General features: G+C 42.1%; 1 protein-coding gene across 2 annotated transcripts in view; it reads right to left on the bottom strand.

The window, feature by feature from the left end:
• Positions 1-17,538, bottom strand: part of LOC132406847 (plasmanylethanolamine desaturase 1-like) — a 151,856-nt gene that overhangs the window by 34,273 nt on the left and 100,045 nt on the right. The gene's annotated exons all lie outside the window — the stretch shown is intronic.

Below are 17,538 nucleotides of genomic sequence, written 5' to 3'. Positions count from 1 at the left end.
CTGACAAACAATGGGAAAACTACATTGCTGACAAATAATGTGAAAAGCAGCAGTCCCAGTACTGATCCCTGTGGAACACCATGAGTCACCAACACCCAACCAGAAAAGCCCCTTTTATTCCTGCTCGCTGCCTCCTGCCGGTCAGCCATTTCGCTATCCATGCCAGTATCTTCCTGTAACGCCATAGGATTCTATCTTGTTAAGCAGCCTCATGTGTAAGATCTTATCAAATGCCTTCTGAAAATCCAAGTAAATGACATCCATTGCCTCTCCTTTGTCCACCTGCTTGTTACTTCCTCGAAGAACTCTTAACAGATTTGTCAGGCAAAATTTATCTTTACAGAAACCACGTTGACTTTGACTTATTTTATCATTAGTCTCCAAGTACCTTGAAACATCATCATTAGTAACAGACTCCCACACTGTCCCAACCACTAACTGGTCTATAATTTCCTTTCTTTTGCCTTCCTCCCTTCTTAAGTGTGGAGTGACATTTGCAATTTTCTAGTTCTCCTGGATCATGCCAGAATCAATTGATTCTTAAAAGATCATGATCAATGCATCCACTGTCTCCTCAGCAACCTCTCTCAGGACTCTGGGATGTAGTCCATCTGGTCCAGGTGACTTATCCACCTTAAGACCTTTGAGTTTGCCTAGCATGTTTTCCATTGTAATAGCAACGGCACTCACTCCTGCTATCTGACACTCACAGATTCCTGGCACGCTGTCTTCCACAGAGAAGACAGCTGGAAACTGCCCATTAAGTTCATCGTACCATTTTTTTGTCCCCCATTACTACCCCACCAGCATCATTTTCCAGTGGTCCAATATCAACTCTCCCCTCAGTTTTACTCTTTATATAACTGAAAAAAAACTTTTGCTATCCTGCTTCATATTATTGGCCAGTCTGTCCTCATAGAAACATAGAAAACCTACAGCACAATACAGGCCCTTCGGCCCATAAAGTTGTGCTGAATATGTCCCTACCTCAGAAATTACTCAGCTTACCTACAGCCCTCTGTTTTACTAAGCTCCATATACCTATCTAAAAGCCTCTTAAAAGACCCTATCGTATGCGCCTCCACCACCGTTGCTGGCAGCCCATTCCACACACTCACCACTCTGAGTAAAAAACTTACCAGAGTAAGAGTAAGTTTGCTGACATCTCCTGTGTACCTACTCCCCAGCACATTAAAACTGTGTCCTTTTGTGGCAATCATTTCAGCCCTGGAAAAAAGCCTCTGACCATCCACATGATCAGTGCCTCTCATCATCTTGTACACCTCTATTAGGTCACCTCTCATTCTCCTTCGCTCAACCTATTCTCATAAGGCATGCTCCCCAATCCAGGCAACATCCTTGTAAATCTCCTCTGCACCCTTTCTATGGCTTCCACATCCTTCCTGTAGTGAGGCGACCAGAACTGAGCACAGTACTCTAAGTGGGGTCTAACCAGGGTCCGATATAGCTGCAACATTACCTCTCGGCTCCTTAATTCAATTCCACGATTGATGAAGGCCAATACACCATACGCCTTCTTAACTACAGAGTCAACGTGCGTAGCTGCTTTGAGTGTCCTATGGACTCGGACCACAAGATCCCTCTGATCCTCCACACTGCCAAGAGTCTTACCATTATATTATATCCTGTCATCATATTTGATCTACCAAAATGAACCACCTCACACTTATCTGGGTTGAACTCCATCTGCCACTTCTCAGTCCAGTTTTGCTTCCTATCAATGTCCCATTTTAACCTCTGACAGCCCTCCACCCTATCCACACCTCCAACCTTTGTGTCATCAGCAAACTTACTAACCCATCCCTCAACTTCTTCATCCAGGTCATTTATAAAAATCATGAAGAGTAAAGGTCCAAGAACAGATCCCTGAGGCACTCCACTGGTGACCGAACTCCATGCAGAAAATGACCCGTCTACAACCACTCTTTGCCTTCTGTGGGCAAGCCAGTTCTAGATCCACAAAACAATGTCCCCATGGATCCCATGCCTCCTTACTTTCTCAATAAGCCTTGCATAGGGTACCTTATCAAATGCCTTGCTGAAATCCATATACACTACATCTACTGCTCTTCCTTCATCAATGTGTTTAGTCACATCCTCAAAAAAATTCAATCAGGCTCGTAAGGCATGACCTGCCTTTGACAAAGCCATGCTGACTACTCCTAATATTATACCTCTCCAAATGTTCATAAATCCTGCCTCTCAGGATCTTCTCCATCAACTTACCAACCACTGAGGTAAGACTCATTGGTCTATAATTTCCTGGGCTATCTCTACTCCCTTTCTTGAATAAAGGAACAACATCCACAACCCTCCAATCCTCGGGAACCTCTCCCATCCCCATTGATGATGCAAAGATCATCGCCAGAGGCTCAGCAATCTCCTCCCTTGCCTCCCACAGTGGCCTGGGGTACATTTTGTCCAGTCCTGGCAACTTATCCAACTTGATGCTTTCCAAAAGCTCCAGCACATCCTCTTTCTTAATATCTACATGCTCAAGCTTTTCAGTCTGCTGCAAGTCATCACTACAATCACCAAGATCCATTTCATAGTGAATACTGAAGTAAAGTATTCATTAAGTACCTCTGCTATCTCCTCCGGTTCCATACACACTTTCCCACTGTCACATTTGATAGGTCCTATTCTTTCACATTTTATCCTCTTGCTCTTCACATACTTGTTGAATGCCTTGGGATTTTCCTTAATTCTGCCCACCAAGGCCTTCTCATGGCCTCTTCTGGCTCTCCTAATTTCCTTCTTAAGCTCCTTCCTATTAGCCTTATAATCTTCTAGATCTCCATCATTACCTAGCTCTCTGAACCTTTCGTAAGCTTCTCTTTTCTTCTTGACTAGATTTATTACAGCCTTTATACACCACGGTTCCTGTACCCTACCATAATTTCCCTGTCTCACTGGAACACAAATATCCCCTGAATATTTGCCACATTTCTTCCGTACTTTTCCCTGAGAACATCTGTTGCCAATTTAAGCCTCCAATTTCTTGCCTGATAGCCTCATAATTCCCCCTTATTCCAATTAAATGCTTTTCTAACTTGTCTGTTCCTATCTCTCTCCAATGCTATTGTAAAGGAAATAGAATTATGATCACTATCTGCAAAATGCTCTCCCACTGAGAGATCTGACACCTGACCAGGTTCATTTCCCAATACCAGATCAAGTACAGCCTCTCCTCTTGTAGGCTTATCTACATACTGTGTCAAGAAACCTTCCTGAACATACCTAATGAATCCAGCCCATCCAAACCCCTTGCTCCAGGGAGATGTCAAACGATATTTGGGAAATTAAGATCTCCCATCACGACAACTCTTATTATTACACCTTTCCAGGATCTGTTTCCCTATCTGCTCCTCGATATCCCTGTTACTATTAGGCGGCCTATAAAAAACACCCAGTAAAATTATTAACCCCTTCCTGTTCCTAACCTCCATCCACAGAGACTCCGTAGACAATCCCTCCATGGCGTCCACCTTTTCTACAGCCGTGACACTATCTCTGATCAACAGTGCCACACCCCCACCTCTTATGGCTCCCTCCCTGTCTTTTCTGAAACATCTAGAAGTAACCAATCCTGCCCCTGCACCATCCAAGTCTCTGTAATGGCCACCACATCATAGCTCCAAGTACTGATCCACACTCTCAGCTCATCCGCTTTGCTCACAACACTTGCATTAAAATAGACACATCTCATCCTTCAGTCTCAACATGTCCTTTCTCTCTCACCTGTCTATCCTCCCTCTCACACTGTCAACAAGCTTTCTCTATTTGTGAGCTAACCTCCTCTTTAGTTCGGTTCCAAACCCCCAACATATTCTAGTTTAAACTCTCCCCAGTAGCCTTAGCAAACCTCCCCACCAGCATATTGGTCCCCCTGGTATTCAAGTGCAACCTGTCCTTTTTGTACACGTCACACCTGCCCCAAAAGAGATCCCGATGATCCAGAAATCTGAATCTTTGCCCCCTGCTCCAAACCCTCAGCCACACATTTATCCTCCACCTCATCCTATTCCTTTACTCATTGTCACATGGCACAGGCAGTAATCCCGAGATTACTACCTTTGCTATCCTGTTTCCCAACTTCCTTCCTAACTCCCTGTAGTCTTTTTTCAGGACCTCTTCCCTTTTCCAACCTATGTCATTGGTACCAATATGTACCACGACCTCTGGCTGTTCTCCCTCCCAGCACAGGATATCTTGGACGCAATCCGAAACATCCCGGACCCTGGCACCTGGGAGGCAAACTACCATCCGAGTTTCTTCCCTGCGTCCACAGAATCGCCTGTCTGACCCCCTAACTATACAGTCCCCTATCACTGCTGCCATCCTCTTCCCTTCCCTACCCTTCTGAGCCACAGGGCCAGACTCTGTGCCAGAGGTACGGCCACTGCCACTTCTCCCAGGTAGGCTGTTCCCCCCCCCCCCTCAACAGTACTCAAACAGCACTACTTACTGTCAAGGGGTACAGCCACAGGGGTACACTCTAGTACCTGACTCTTCTCCTTCCCCCTCCTGACTGTGACCCACTTGTCTGTCTCTCGAGGCCCCGGTGTGACCACCTGCCTATAACTCCTCACTATCACCTCCTCGCTCTCCCTGACTAGGCGAAGGTCATCCAGCTCCAACTCCAGTTCCCTAACTTGGTCCCTTAGGAGCTGCAGCTCGACACACATGGTGCAGATATAGCCGTCCGGGAGGCTGGGAGACTCCAGGACCTCCCACATCTGACACTAATCACAGAAAACTGACCTTACACACATACTTCCTACCTCGCCTCGTCCCGTTACCGCCTAAGCCCGTTGAGCCAAAGGCCTCTCACTCCGCTGCCCGCTGGATATGGCGGTCTTCTTTTTAAACCTTTCACGCTCTACTGGCTGAGGTCACACGCCTGTGCTGTCTTGCCTCTCTTTAACCTGAGTAGTAAGAAAAACTCCCCTCTCTCTGAAAAATCGGTTCACTTGCAGCCTCCTTGCTCCAAACTGCTCATATTTCTTTCTCCTTATAGCTTTTTAGTTACCTTTTATTGGATTTTAAAAGCTTATCATCCAATTTCCCACTCTCTTTTGCTACTTTATATACTCTTTCCTTGACTTTTATGCAGTCCTTAACTTACTTTGTCAGCCACAGTTGCCTACCCCTGCCATTTGAGAACTTCTTCCTCTGTGAGTCATACCTGTCCTGCGCCTTGTGAACTATCCCCAGAAACTTCAGGCACTTCTGCTCTGCTGTCATCCCTGCCAGTATCCTCCTCCGATCCACCTGGGCAAGCTCCTCACTCATGCCTCTATAATTCCCTTTATTCCACTACGATACTGATACATGTGAGTTATGCTTCTCCCTCTCAAACTGCAGTATGATCACTGCCTCCTAAAGGTTCCTTTACATTAAGCTCCCTAAGAAGATCTGGATTATTACACAACACTCAATCTAAGATAGCCTTTTGCCAAGTAGACTCAAAAAAGCCCTAAAAAGCCATCTCAGAGGCATTCAACAATTTCCCTCTCTTGCGATCCAATATCAACCTGATTTTCCAATCCCCTTGCATATAGTCCTCTGTTAGAATTGTGTCATTACTCCTATTACATGCCTTTTCCAGCTCCCTTTGCAATCTTTTTTTTTTTAATTTTTTTTATTAGTTTTTCAAAACATTTTACAAATTAAAAACCCCAAATCCCAATGAGGAACATTAAAACAGTGCAAAATTAAGCATACAATAACAATATGTTACAAAGGAAGAGAATTTAGCAAAAAAAAAGCACCTAAATTAAAGACAAGTAAGCTTAGTGTCCTCCCCAAGCCCCACAACACAAGAAAAAACAACAGCAACTCCAGACCAACCACAACACAATATAGAGAGAATAAGTCAGGACAGCCAAGCTCCCAGACTGTGAATACACTCAGCAACAGAAGATAATAATGCCTTCTGCCAGAAAAAAAAGGAGCTGAAAGCAAGGGACCGAAGAGAAAAAAAAACCCTAGTCAAGAGGAAGGTTATGAAAGTACTCGATAAAAGGTCCCCAGACCTTATGGAACTTTAGATCCGAATTGAGAACTGAATAATGAATTTTTTCGAGGTCCAAACAGGCCATGATGTCGTTAAGCCATTGAGCATGAGTGGGCAGGGCAGCATCTCTCCATCTGAGGAGGATCAAGCATCTAGCCAGAAGAGAGGCAAAGGATAATATTCGGCATTTGGTCGGACCCAGACATAAATCTGTCTCGCCCCAAAAACCGAACAGAGCAATTAAGGGGTTTGGTTCTAGGTGCTGATTCAGAATACACGATAACGTAGTGAAGACATCTTTCCAGAATTTCTCCAAGCTAGGACAGAACCAGTACATATGGATGAGAGAGGCCACGCCCCTCTTGCATTTCATCACAGAGCGGACTAACGCTAGGGTAGAATCGAGATAGTTTAGATTTAGACATATGGGCTCTATGAACAATCTTAAACTGTAAAAGGCAGTGGCGAGCACAAAGAGAGGTTGAGTTAACCGATTTGAGAACTGAATCCCAGCTCTCCTCAGATAAGGTCCCTTTGCAATCTTAACCCCACATCATGGCTACTGTTTGGAAGCCTATATATGATTCTTATAATTTTTTTTACCCTTGTAATTTCTTAACTTCACCCACAAAGATTCAACATTTTCTGACCCTATGTCACCTCTTTCTAAAGATGTAATTCCATCTCTTACCAACAGAGCCAAACCACTACCTATGCCTTCCTGCCTGTCCTTTCAATACAAAGTAAGAGGGGTGATTGATAAGTTTGAGGCCTAAGGTAGAAGGAGATGAGTTACTAACTTCAAACTTTCTGCATAATCACACAAAAGAGTTGACCTGCATGTGCATAGAATGAGAGCTGTATAACTCATCTCCTTCTACCTTAGGCCACAAACTCATCAATCATCCCTTCTGTGGACACTTTCTGGAGGTCCAAGATCCGTATGCTCCACGACCACTGGACTAAGTGTGTAAATGTAGGAGGGGACTATGTTGAAAAATAAATGTGCTAGGTTTTCTAAAATTGACTCCTTCTACCTTAGGCAACAAACTTATCGATCACTCCTCGTATATCCTTTGATGTTAAACTCCCAACTATGGCCTTCTTTCAGCCACGACTCAGAGATGCCTACATGTCTTACCAACCCATCTCAAACTGTGCCACAAGTTCGTCCACCTTATTCTGAATGCTATGAGCATTTAAATACAGCACCTTCAGTCCTGCATTCTTCACCCTTTTGAATTTTGTTTCTGTGGTACAATTTAACTCTTTGCTCTGTCTGCATTTGTACCCAATCATTGGATTGTGTTTCCTTACATTCACATTATACTCATCATCTACTTATAAACCTGCTGGCTCATTCTCAGTCTATCATCCTGGTTCCCATCCCCTGCCGTACAAGTTTAAACCACTCCCAATACCTCTAGTAAATCTGCCCACAAGAATATTGGTCCCCCTCGGATTCAAATACAACCTGTCCCTTTTGTACGGTTCACACGCAGCCCAGAAGAGGTCCCAATTGCCTATAAATCTGAATTACTGCCCCTGCTCCAATTCCTCAGCCACACATTTATCTGCCACCTCATTCTATTCGTATCCTCGCTGTTGTCTGGCACAGGCAGCAATCCAGCGATTACCACCCTTGAGGTCCTACTTCTCAGCTTCTTTCCGAAATCCCTATATTCTTTTTTCAGTACCTCCTCCCTTTTTCTTCCTATGTCGCTGGTACCAATAAGTACCACGACTTCTGGCTGCTCACCCTCCCCTTTCAGATACTGTGGATGCATTCCGGAAATATCTCAGACCCTAGCACCTGGGAGGCAAACTACCATCCGTTTCCTTTTCGCATCCACAGAGTCGCCTATCTGTTCCCCGACGATACAGTCCCCTACAACTGCTGCCACCCTCTTCAGTTCCCTATCCTTCTTCACTGCCCACTGTACTACCCATTTTGGTGCCATCTCCAAGCCTACAAATGATATCCCCTCACCCTCATCTAAGTAATTAAAGTATGACAAATAACAGGGTCCCAGCACCAATTGCTGAAACACACCAGTCATCAGAGGCATCCAATCTAAAAAACTGTCCTCCACTACCACACTCTGACTCCTACCACCAAGCCAATCTTGTATTCAGATGGTTAGTTCACCCTGGATCCCATGTGACCTAGCCTTCTGGACCAGCATACCATGCAGGACCTTGTCAAAGGTCTTGCTGAAGTGAAGGAGCAAGTTCCAGCACTCAGACTCAATGATAGTGAAGTCATGCTGATTCTTTTTCAAAGTCAAAATAATATACAACTTGGAAGAGAAAATGCATGTGGCAGTGTTTTCTTGAGTCTGCCACTGTTGTCCTTCGCAGTAGAGGTGGCCACAGGTTTGGTAAGAGCTGTCCGAGTAGTTAGCTGACTTCTGAGATGAATAACCGTAAGTGATACACACTATAAACACTGTACATTCGTAGTGGAGTTAATGAATATTTAGGGTAGTGGTCAGGGTGGCAAACAAGTTGGCTGTTTTTATCTTGCAAGGTAAGAATCTTTCTGTGTCTTGCTGAAGTTGCAGGCAATTGGAAACTATTGCCTCACACTTGTGCCTTGAACATGGCTTCGGGTGCTAGGAATTGAGTCTCTTGCTGCAAAACTCCTAGCCTTTGACTCGCTCTTGTAGTCACAGCATTTATGCATCCAGTCCCTATGAATTTCTGGTCAATGATGAACAAGAGGGTACTGTTCATCACTGCCAAATTCTTGACCATCACGATGATTTGGCAAGATCAATGGTATGGAGGTTAGACTGTTGGAGATGTTCACGTGTCACTTATCAGTTAATGCCTGGCTGTTATCTCGGTCTTGCTGCAAACAGACGTGGACTGTTTCATTCACTGAGGAGCAGCAAATGGAATTGAATGTTGTGTAATCATCAGATGATCCCACCTTCTGATGAAGGAAAGTCATCGATGAAGCAACTGAAGATGCTCAAGTCTGTCCTGAGAAACCCCTGCAGTGGTGCCCTAGGTCTCAGATGATTGACATCAAATAATCACAGCCACTCTTCCTTTGTGAGATGTATGACTTCAACCAGTGAAATGTTCTTTCCATGGTGATTACTGACTTCAGTTTTACCAGAGGCTCCTTGGTTCCACACTGAATTATAAGGTGTAAAGATTATGCAGCAAGGAGGTAGGGAGGGGTTGGAAAACTGATATTGGGGAAAATAACAGCGAACCAATCATTTAAATTTTGTAATTTACAGTATATGGTGTATTTGTTTATATTCAACTTAGTTTACATTTAAAAATAAAAAGACTATCTTCTAAAAACTATTATTTTTGATTTAGCTTGGTTTCTAAAGGAATATATCTCACATCATTTTTCTTGAATTATATGTGAACCAGTTTATGGCTGCATTCATCTATCAGCTAGCTGACAACGTTGTGGCTTCAAGCATACTGCTATGTTGGTCCACACAAAAAAAAACCTTCTCTCGAATCCTCGGAGTTTGCCATTTCACACACGTTGCAGTACCCCTCGATAACAAATGGATGTGTCAGCAACAAATATTCTAACACAGTTTGTTAAATATAATAAGTACATTCTAGGACACCATTAAATGTCTCCCACAGTAAGTATCAATACAAAAAAAGTAGCTCATATCAGCTAAATTTGTTTTGTATTTATTTCACAAATGATCAGTGTGCACCTAATGCATATGCATGTTGAATGTTCCCAATTAAAAGTAATTTAGTAACTATCCAAAGTCATTGAAAGCCAATGTTCTATTTCGGATGCAATGATTTGTTGACTTTGCAGGGCTAAGCAAGGCATGGTCGTTGTTTAAGAAAGATTAGTTCTTTCTATCTGCTCCTCCTTCCCCAGAAAGGTCACATCTGTGTAAAAACTATTTTTGGATTGCATTGTATTCTCTAGTGGAGGGTCTTTAATGTGATGGAGAAATCAGGTGCAGCTTTTACCTGTGTAACAAAACTGGAATGAACGAGTGTTAAGTTGAAAAAAATGAGAGAAAATAAGGTAAAAAAAAGGTGAGTAAGAAATGTTTGCAGCATTATAGTGATAAGCCCTCACATAATTTTAAAGACGGATCTCTTCAAATCAGCTTTCTGTTCATAGGCAGAATAATTGTGTACATCTTTCCAAAAAGATCTGGAACAGAACCAGAACTGTTCAGGATTATCCACACTCACAGCCAGCAAAAATATAGCATTGCTTGTTTGAAGTCTGATTACATATAAATGAAAGGTTTTACAAACAATCTGGAATGGCTGTGAGCACAAACAATCTGGAATGATGGCAGCATGATGGTCCTCCTGTTGAGCATTTGGATGAAGTGCGAGTATTATTGCAATGACGGCAGCATGAAACCCCCACAGAGTGTTTGGAATGAATTGTGAACGGCTTTTATGTCTCTCTTTGCCTTTTCTTTCAAACAGATGGTGATGCAGGGAACCCCAGCTACTCAAAATTAACATGAATAGAGCAGAATAAAATTAAATAAAATGGAATCCAACACATTCTGCATTTACTTGTAGCAAAACAAAATACTGTGCATCCTGAAAATCTGGAGAAAAACCTCAGAAACATTTAGAAGGATAGACAGGCAACAGTAAATATTTCAGCCGGAACACATTTCATCAGAACTGTATAATTCTGTATTCCACTGCAGATTTGAAACAACTTAAATTCACTGCTTCACCCATTCTGAAAGAGAATTTCTCCAGTATTGGATTCATATTTTACCCACAAGACCCCACTAGCAAAGACATACAATGAAATTACACTTAGAAATTCCAAATTCAGGGGTGGTCAAACACAGAAAATGTCAAGCCATTATGACAAGCGTCATAATCTCTGGGGCTTCAATATATTCACATGATTCAACAGTAACAGTGACCATAATACCAGATACAAGTGCAGATATGAAAATTCGAAAATAATTCCATGAAATCAAAGTAGCCTTTAGGATAAAACATAATCAGTCTGATACATTAGTTCTCTCCAGAGATATTGCCCAACTTTCAAAGTGTTGTCAGCACTTTCTGATTTAAATACTCTGCCTAGGAAACAAAATAACGGTGAAGCAGGGACGTTTGACAGCCCCTTTCCTGTACTTGTTGGCAATAGACTGGATAATAAAACAGACAACAAGTGAAAAATGAAATGGAATCCAGTGGGCTATGTGGCAGCAACTTGATAACCTAGTGTTTGCAGATGACATCTCGCTCTAACCAACAGATGTAAGAGAAGTCAACCCTCTCGACCACTAACTCCACCATGCTGGGTCGAAGACCAAATGTAGATAAAATGAAAGTGAAGATAAACTGCACCAGCATAAACTGCACCAACACATTCTGCATTTACTTGTAGCAAAACAAAATACTGTGCAACCCTAGAAGAAGTGACTTTCTTTGTCTATCTTGGAAGCATTGAGAGTATATGAGGATGTTGAAGCCAGGATCAATAAAGCCAGAGTAGTTTTCAACATCTTGAGGAAAGGGTGGATATCTAGTCATACCCAGGAAAACCAAAATCAGTATCTTCAACTCACATGTGAAAACGATGCTCCTATATGGCTCTGAAATCTAGTGAACAACAGAGGAGACACTACAAAAACTGCAGGCTTTCACCAACTAGAGTCTGAGAAGGATCCGGAACATCAGGAGGACTGCCACAGTAACCAATCAGACACAGCGGGAAATCACCAACCAGGAATATATGGAGATATAAATACGCAAACGGAAATGGAAGATAGATGATTGGGAAGCTTTTAAAAAGCTACAGAGAGCAACTAAAAGAATCATTAGGAAGAAAAAGATGAAATATGAAAGCAAGCTAGCAAACAATGTCAAAGTGGATAGTAAAAGTTTTTATAAGTATGTAAAAAAAATAGAAGTGATGAGAGGGGATATAGGATCACTAGAAAATGAGGCAGGAGAAATAATAATGGGGGACAAGGAGATGGCAGATGAACTAAATGAACATTTTGCATCAGTCTTCACTGTGGAAGACAATAAAGTGTGCCAAATGTTGAAGAGTGTGAGGGAAGAGAAATCAGTGCAGTTACTATTACAAGGGAGAAGATGCTGAAAAAGCTGAAAGACCTAAGGGTACGTAGGTCACCTTGACCAGATGAATTGCACCCTAAGGTTCTGAAAGAGGTAAGGGTAAAAGATTGTGGAGGCATTAGTGATGATCTTTTAAAAATCATTTGACTCTGAAATGGTACCAGAGGATTGGGAAATTTCAAATGTCACTCCATTCTTTAAGGAAGAAGGAAGGCAGCAGAAAGGAAATTATAGACCAGTTAGCCTGACCTCAGTGGTTGGGAAATGCTGTAGTCAATTGTTAAGGATGAGGTTATGGAGTACATGGTGACACAGGACGAGATAGGACAAAACCAGCATGGCTTCCTTAAGGGAAAATCTTGCTTGAAGAACCTGTTGGAATTCTTTGAGGAGATTACATGTAGGATAGATAAAGGGGATGCAGTGGATGTTGTATATTTGGACTTACAGAAGACATTTGACAAGGTGCCACACATAAGCCCATGGTATTACAATAAAGTTACTAGCGTGGTTAGAGTATTGGCTGATTGATAGGAGGTAGCAAGTGGGAATAAAAGGATCCTTTTCTGGTTGGCTGCTAGTGAAGTAGTGGTGTTCCTCAGGGGTCAGTTATAAACAAAATAACCAGGATATAGTTACAGTTTATTTTGTTTATAATTTTGAAGTAGTACCGGGTTAAATTTTACAGGTCAATTTTCATAACAGTGCATATTCCAAAAAAGCTGCCTTTTTAAAGAGGTAACAATAACTACCACTGAACCAATTTGGTATCATGGTGTGAGCTTTAAAATCCAGGCGCTACCTTTCCTACAAATGCTGAGTAAGAAATATTCAGTCATATTTCTGGAATACCAGCAAACATTTGGCCTATGAAAAACAGAAACGGTGTAACTCTTAAAGCTTGTGCCCCAAACATACCTTAAGAATCAAAATATTAATAGACACCAAAATCAACTGATTTCAGACAGTAGAAGACACTAATAAAAATAAAGATTTTGCACGGGCTTAGTAAACAGGAAACAAATGATTTAGTAAACCATATCTGTTGCATCTTCTAAACCAACAGTTTAACAGGCCTCCCTGGTTATTAATTGCACTTGAATCTTCTCTACGATACTGAAGGCAAACACACTCTTATCCAAAAGTCCAGGCACTCCCAGTTGAGACACTGGCCCAGATATTGAAGAATGTGCTACATATACCATGGAGATTTTTGGCAACAACATGAGAAATTTTAGAGCTTTTAGTAGCTAAACAATTATGAGCTTCCAACTATTGCCAAAAGTACACACTGTATCAGGAAAGAAGTCATGTCCCCAAAATAGTGCAACATCTGGCACTAAGTATCACAAAGGAATTCTGACGTTTAAGACGGACATGTGTTAAAGGGTGACTTCTGGTGTTGATGGCACTGCAATCTCATCGCGGTCCCAAACATTCCCTCCAGTGTCTCTAGACATACATCTTTGCCTTGCTTCTGGTTCTCATTTGCTTGCTGTCAGCTGGTATCCTTAACCAAAACACAAGGTCTGACTGCACGTGCACATCAACTGTACCCTGCTCCACTCTGTGATTCTTCTATAGCTTCTAAACCATCAGGGTTTTTGCACATCAGTACTGGATGCTTGCCTGATATTCAGAACAGATAAATCTGCGCCAACTAAATACAGGAAAGATCAAAGCCCTTGTCTTCTGCCACAAGCTCCATTCCCTAGCCCCTGTCGAAATCCTTCTCACTGGCAACTGTCTGAAACTGCACCAGATTGTTCACAACCTTTGTGTCACATTTGACCCAGAGTTTCTAATAAGGTATCCATGTCATTACCAGACCATCTGTTTCCACCTCCACAACATCATCTTATTCACCAGGCACTGAAACCATCAGCCATGTCTTTATTATCTCAAGACTTCATGATTCCCACACACACCTGGCTGACTTTCTATGTACTAACCACCATAAATTCAAGCTCTCTCGAATTCTCCTTACCACATCATAAATCACACCAAGTCCCATTCATCTGTCACCCATATTTGCCTACTCATTTACGCTGCCTCCAAGCCAACTAAAGCACTATTATTTTAAGAACTATATATTTGCTTTCAAATTTCTTTATGATCTCGCTGTTCCTTATCTCTGTTACCTACACAAGCCTTCAAATCTCAGATCTGATTTTATGTTACCATTAGGACCCTGGTCAGACCCCACTTGGAGTACTGTGCTCAGTTCTGGTCACCTCACTACAGGAAGGATGTGGAAGCCATTGAAAGGGTGCAGAGGAGATTTACAAGAATGTTGCCTGGATTGGGGAGCATGCCTTATGAGAATAGGTTGAGCGAAGGAGAATGAGAGGTGACCTAATAGAGGTGTACAAGATGATGAGAGGCACTGATCATGTGGATGGTCAGAGGCTTTTTTCCAGGGCTGAAATGGTTGCCACAAGAGGACACAGTTTAAGGTGCTGGGGAGTAGGTACACAGGAGATGTCAGGGGTAAGTTTTTTACTCAGAGAGTGGTGAGTACATGGAATGGGCTGCCGGAAACACTGGTTGAGGCGGATACAAAAGGGTCTTTTAAGAGACTTTTGGATAGGTACATGGAGCTTAGAAAAATAGAGGCCTATGGTTAAGCCTAGTAATTTCTAAGGTAGGGCCATGTTCAGCATAACTTTGTGGGCTGAAAGGCCTGTACTGTGCTGTAGGTTTTCTATGTTCCTATTTCTGGCTTTGAGCTCCCCAATTTTTCCTCAGCATTCAATATTATTCGCAGTTTTCAATATTATTTATTTTCTTTAATTTGCACTTTGTCTTCATTTGCACAATTCACCACTCTTCAGTTAAAGAAATTGCTCCTCATCTCCGCTCAAAAAGGATATCCACCTATTCCGTGGCAGTGTCTTAGACTTCCCCACCATAGGAACATCTTCTCCACATCCACTCTGTCGAGGCCTTTCAACATTCGATAGGTTTCAATGAGATCACCCACATTCTTCTGAATTTCAGTGAGTAAAGGCTCAGAGCCATTAAATGTTACTCATATGACAAGCCTATCAATTCCAAAATCATTTTCGTGAACCTCCTTTAAACCCTCTCCATATTCTAATTTCATAAAAGTAGCAAATCAAATTTAATCTGGAGAAATTTGGGCTGATGCATTACGGGGGCCAAAGGACCCAGAAATACCAAAGTAAACTACTTTGTCCTGCATGTTAGAAATCACCACAGGCCTCAGAAGAGATAGGTAAGGTACTGAAGAATTAACATGGGTTTAACATGGGTTAACCTTTATCAACTGAACCATAAATTTCAAGAGAAAATAGACCATGCCAACAGTATGTAAAATACTAATCAAGCCTTAGCTGGGAAAATGTTCATCACTCTGATCACCTTAGTATCTGAAGCACTAGAGATAAGATTTACAAAAACATTAGCAGGGCTGTACAATTAATGTGAAGAGAAGCTGCCCAGACAGGAGATGTTTTCCTTGGACCAATACAGACTGAAAAGAGATTACAATGAGCTGTATAAAATTATGAAAAGCCAAAGATCTATTTGCTTTGGCAGAAGGAATTGTAACTAACGTAAAAAGATTTAAGTTAATCAGTAGAAGAATCACAGGGAGGTTGAGGAAACATGTTTTCACCCTAAGTGTGGTGGTGTTTCTGGAATCCACTACCAGAAAACCTTTTAAAGGACGTACATTTGAAGAGCTGTAATCCGCATATCTGGGGACTGGCAGTAATTTCAACAGCTCTATCTTCGACACAATGGGCTGAATGGCCTCCTTCAGTTCCATAAATTCCAGTGGCTCCTGAAAGTCATAACGTGGTAACAAGTTGCTCCTGAAATCATAATCCGGCCAGATGTCCAGTTAGGAAGCTTTATCCCCAGGGTCTCAGTCTGAAAATGTATTCTCCCCTACGAACTGGAACAAAAGCTTCTCTATCAGGTGTTTCCTGAAGGAATTTCTTGCACTATGAACAAATAAAACAATTCTAGCACTAACATTGTGTTCCTCCTCCCACTTCCACAAACTCTCAAACAGGACACCCAATCAGAGTCCTCTCTGAACACCCAAAATCAATCCTCTTTCCACAGACAGGGACATGGCACCATAACATATCTGTTAATCTGGCGCAGTGTTTGTATGCCAGTTGACCCAACAGAATTATCGGTGCTCGCAAACATAAAATCCACAAGCTTCAGATAAACCATTGTGATCACTCAGATCTTCAGCTGCCAAATCTAGACTGGACCAACTTCCACCAATACTTGGCAGTGATAGCCAAAAGGAAAATAGAAACTTCCTGTCACTTGGTCAGTAATTGTCACTGATCACAAGGCCAATTCACTCTAAGGAAACAGCATGCCCTCAATGAGACCATAAACTAGATTAGACTGTTTCAGCCTCTGCACCTGGAGAGCCTCTTTGTTCATTATCCTAACTTAATTCCATCAGATCCAAGTAAATACCATTTAAATCCACAGGGCTTTGAGAGGTTTGAAAAAAAACCACAAACCTGGCAAAAAATCTTTCATCTTGATGAACTGCTCCTGCAAGTAATGGGCAACAATAGAGAATGGCAATGTAAAATATAAATACAAAAAAAAAAGCTCAAGAATTGCCTAGCTTTACGTACTTCTTTCAGACAGTCCCAGGTCACTGTACATTTTTAGCTTTATTGTCCAAGCAGCACAGATCTCACAAATGTACACACACGCACACATTTTTTCAGAGCTAAATTCATTGGAACGGGATTTGAACACAAACTATTCCACAGTATGGAATCTCTGCAGCTGAAAGCAATCGGACTCTTGCTGAAGCATAAGGAAGATCCACGAGAAGCCACAAGAAGAGGGAAAAAAAAGGGGAAACAGCACTGGAGATGAATCCTGCAGGCAGAATTAAAATTGGGATGTTTATTGTGCGAAGCCATGCACGGAAAATATTCCATTTATGTTGCAGCTTTCACAACTTGAAGTGATGCCCAAATCAAATCACAATGCCTCCCATAGGCAGCAATTTGCTAAATGACCAGAGAAACCATTTCTTTTTAGCAACACTCATTGACGGGTAAATATCAGCCAAGGTTCCTGAGAAAACTATCTCACTTTTTAAAAGTAGCGATAGATTTTTTTTGCAAGAATTTTTTGCAAGATTTTTTTTGAGAGGGCAGACAGCACTTTGCTTTGATAGCTCATGTGAACAACAGCACCCACAGCCAGTGCTTTGAGTAATGACGGTGGGTCAGGAGTGAAGTTGCTATGGAGAGATCCACTGATGACAACTTCCAATGTTGCTTGAGGGAGGTAGATATGACAATACAGGGGAAGGTCAAGATGCCACTGAAGATGCTGAAACATCTCAAGGGACAAGACTGGATTTAAGGGACAACAGAAGTTGGACAGTCCCATCCAGG

This window comes from Hypanus sabinus, chromosome 17 (assembly GCF_030144855.1).
Source record: "Hypanus sabinus isolate sHypSab1 chromosome 17, sHypSab1.hap1, whole genome shotgun sequence".
In the NCBI taxonomy this organism is placed as follows: Eukaryota; Metazoa; Chordata; class Chondrichthyes; order Myliobatiformes; family Dasyatidae; genus Hypanus; species Hypanus sabinus.
This window is presented reverse-complemented; position numbering and strand designations above follow the sequence as displayed.